The sequence below is a fragment of the Lynx rufus genome, unplaced genomic scaffold (genome assembly GCF_022079265.1).
Source record: "Lynx rufus isolate CCGP_SWC_20201006 ecotype Redwood Valley unplaced genomic scaffold, mLynRuf1.p SCAF_13, whole genome shotgun sequence".
NCBI lineage: Eukaryota > Metazoa > Chordata > Mammalia > Carnivora > Felidae > Lynx > Lynx rufus.
The window spans coordinates 23,914,899-23,918,696 of record NW_025814827.1 but is presented as its reverse complement, the minus strand read 5'-3'; positions in this window follow the sequence as shown (position 1 = coordinate 23,918,696).

The following is a 3,798-nucleotide window of genomic DNA, read 5'->3' as shown; positions in this document are numbered from 1 at the left end:
TAAATGTATGAGAACTTCATCTATGACACAGGTGGCAGTGTAGATCACTGGGAATGGCTATGAAATAGAAGACTTCAGGACAATTGGTCATCCCCATGCTAGATCTCCACTTCCTACCACATACAAAATTTAACTTACGATGGATTACAGACTTCAATATGAAAGATAAAACTTTTAAAACCTTCAGAAGAATATACAGAAAAATATCCAAATGATCTCAGGATAAGAAAATACTTCTTGGGGCACATGGGTGGCCCAGTGAGTTAAGCACCAACTTCCGCTCAGGTCATGATCTCACGGTTCATGAGTTGGAGCCCTGCTTTGGGCTCTGTGCTGACAGCTCATAGTCTGGAGCCTGCTTCAGATTCTGTGTCTCCCTCTCTCTCTGTCCTTCCCCTGCTCACACTCTGTCTCTGCCTCTCAAACATGAATAAACATTAAAAAAAAAACAGAAAATACTTATTTATCAAGACAAAAAAGCATTATTCATAAAAGATTGGTAAGCATGAGAACATTAAAATTAAGAACTTCTGCTAACAAAAAGATACCTTAAAGAAAAATTAAATTAGCAGCTAGAAGAAGATACAGATGTCCCAGGAAACAAAAACATTTGAATAAAATCTTTGAATTGTACTTTAGTATTCAAACCTTAGCTAACTCTTAATTTTTTTAATGTTTTTATTTATTTGGAGGAAGGAGGCAGAGAGAGAGAGAGCGGGGAAGAGGATCTGAAGCAGGTTTTGCTCTGACAGCAGTGAGCCTAATGTAGGATTCGACCTACCAACCAAGGTCATGACCTGATCCAAAGTTGGATGCTCAATCAACTGAGCCACCTTGGTGCTCCAAACTCTAGCTAAGTTTTATATGAAAATCAGGAACCAAATAGATTCTGAAAATCTAGGTATTCTTCATTATTTGAACTTAGGCTATCTGAATTTAAAAAGTGCATAAATACTGATAACAAAGAATGTTTTATTTGTAACATATACAACCAACCAAAGGTTAATATCTAGAATATTTGAAAAGCTAACTCCTACATAACAAACAAAAAAACCCAAATACCTCAATGGCACAACTAGAATTTTATAGAAGAGAAAAATCTTAGTGGTAAATAAACATATGAAAAATGCTCAACCTCATTAATAATCAGAAAAATTCACCTTAAGGCCGCAAAGAGTAACAATTTTATGTTCATCAGATTGGCAAAAGTTTGGCAAGACCAGTTATTGGTGAAGGTAGGATTCTATGCAGTGCTGGGACAAGTACAATTGGTACAATCACCTGGAAAAGTACTCTACCATTATCTTGCAAAACTGTACATGTTCATTTCTACAAATCAGAAATTCCAAAACTAGAAACTGTATATGCCCTGTTGAAAACCTTGCACCTACACACCAGGAAACATGAGAATGTCCATTGTAGCAATGTTCAGAATAACAAAAAACAGGAAACAATTACACATCAAAAGTAGAATAGATAAGCAAATTGTGCTAAACTTATATAATTGCATGGTTGAACAGCTTTTTTGAGAAATAAGTCACATGCCATACAATTCATCCATTTAAAGTATGTGAGTCAATGGTTTTTGCATATTCATATAACATTAGCTTTTTTTTAGTTGTGGTAAAATATATAAAACATAAAATTACTTAAAAAAATGTTTTTGATGTTTATTTTTTGAGAGAGAGAGAGAAACAGAGCATGAGTGGGGTAGGGGCAGAGAGAGAGGGAGACACAGAATCTGAAGCAGGCTCCAGGCTCTGAGCCGTCATGACAGCACAGCGCATAACGTGGGGCTTGAACTCACGGACCGGAAGATCATGACCTGAGCCGAAGTCAGATGCTTAACCAACTAAGACACCCAGGTACCCCTAAAACTAACTACTTTAACCATTTTAAAAAAGATTTTAAGTAAGCTCTACACCCTGTGTGGGGGTTGAACTCATGACCCTGAGATCAAGAGTCACATGCTGTACTGAGGCAGCCAGATGTCCCCACTTTAACCATTTTTAAGTATACAATTTGGTAACATTAATTACATTCACAGTGTAGTGTAACCATCACCACTGTCTATTCTAAAACCTTTCATCACTTCAAACAGAAACTGTAACAGCTAAGCAATAACTCCCCATTTTTGCCTTTCCCAGTCTCCAGTCACCTCTAATCTACTGTCTCTATGAATTTGCCTATTCTAGATATTTCATGTAAGTAGAAACTTAGAATATTTGTCCCTTTGTGTCTGGCTTATTTCATTTAGCATAACATCCTGAAGGCTCATCCATACTGTAATATGTATCTGAACTTCATTCAGATGAACCTAGAGGGTGTTATAAGTAAAATAAGTCAGACTAAGAAAGACAAATACCATATAATTTCCCTTATATGTGGAATCTAGGAAAGAAAGAAAGAAGAAAGAAAAAAGAGAAAGAAAAAGGAAGGAAGGAAGGAAGGAAGGAAGGAAGGAAGGAAGGAAGGAAGGAAGGAAGGAAAACTCAAATACAGAGAACAAACTGGTGGTTACTAGAAAGGTGGGCATGGGGGATGGATAAAATAGGTAAAGGGGATTAGGAGGTACAAATTTGCAGCTCTAAAGTAAACAAGTCACAGAGATGAAAACCAAAGTATAGGAAATAAAGCTAATAATACTGTATTAGGCTGTATGGTGACAGATGGTAACTACACTTACGGTGAACACTGGGTAAAGAATTGTTGAATCACTATGTTGTACACCTGAAACTAATATAGCATTGTCAAATACATTTAAATAACAAAAATGTTTTTAAAAGAACTTCATTTCTTTTTATGGCTGAAAAATATTCCATTGTATGGATATATCACATTTTGTTTTTCCATTTATCTGTTGATGAACAATTGGGTTGTTTCCAACTTATGGCTATTGTAAATAATGCTGCAATGAACACTGATATATAAGTATCTGTTCAAGTGCTTGCTTTCAGTTTCTGTGGACAGATACTCTGGAGTGGAATTGCTGGGTCATATGGTAATTCTATGTTTAGGTTTTTGAGGAACCGCCTAACTGTTTTTTATAGCCCTTGTAGCATTTTACATTCCCACTGTTAACATGTGAGGGTTCCAACTTCCCCACATCTTTGCCAACAAATATTTTTTCCTCATTCTGTGGCTTGCCTTTTCATTCTTTTGACAGTGTCCTTCTGAGAGCAAAGGGTTTCAACTTTAATCAAGTACAACTTACCAATTTTGTCTTTCATGGATCTACTGTTGGTGTTGTCTAAAAAGTCCTTGCCAATTTCAAAGTCACCTAGATTTTTTCCTATGTTATCTTCTAGAAGTTTTGTAGTTTTGTGTTTTGTATTTAGATCGCTCATCCATCTTGAGTTAATTTTTGTGAACAGCAAAAAGTCGGAACACTTTTGGGTGTTCAATTGGGTGTCTAATTGTTGCAGCACCATTTGATGAAAAGACTATCCTTTTTTTTTAAATTTCTTTTAATTTTTACTTATTTTTGAGAGAGAGACACAGTGTAAGCAGGGAAGAGGCAGAGACACAGAGGGAGACACAGAATCTGAAGCTGGCTCCAGGCTTCAAGCTGTCAGCACAGAGCCCAATGTGGGGCTCAAACTCACAAGCCATGAGATCATACCCTGAGCTGAAGTCAGACACTCAACCAACTGGGCTACCCAGGCGCACCAAAGCTATCCTTTCTTCATTAAATTTCCTTTGCTTCTTTTTCTTTTTCTTTTTTTTTAATTTTTTTTTCAACGTTTTTTATTTATTTTTGGGACAGAGAGAGACAGAGCATGAACGGGGGAGGGGCAG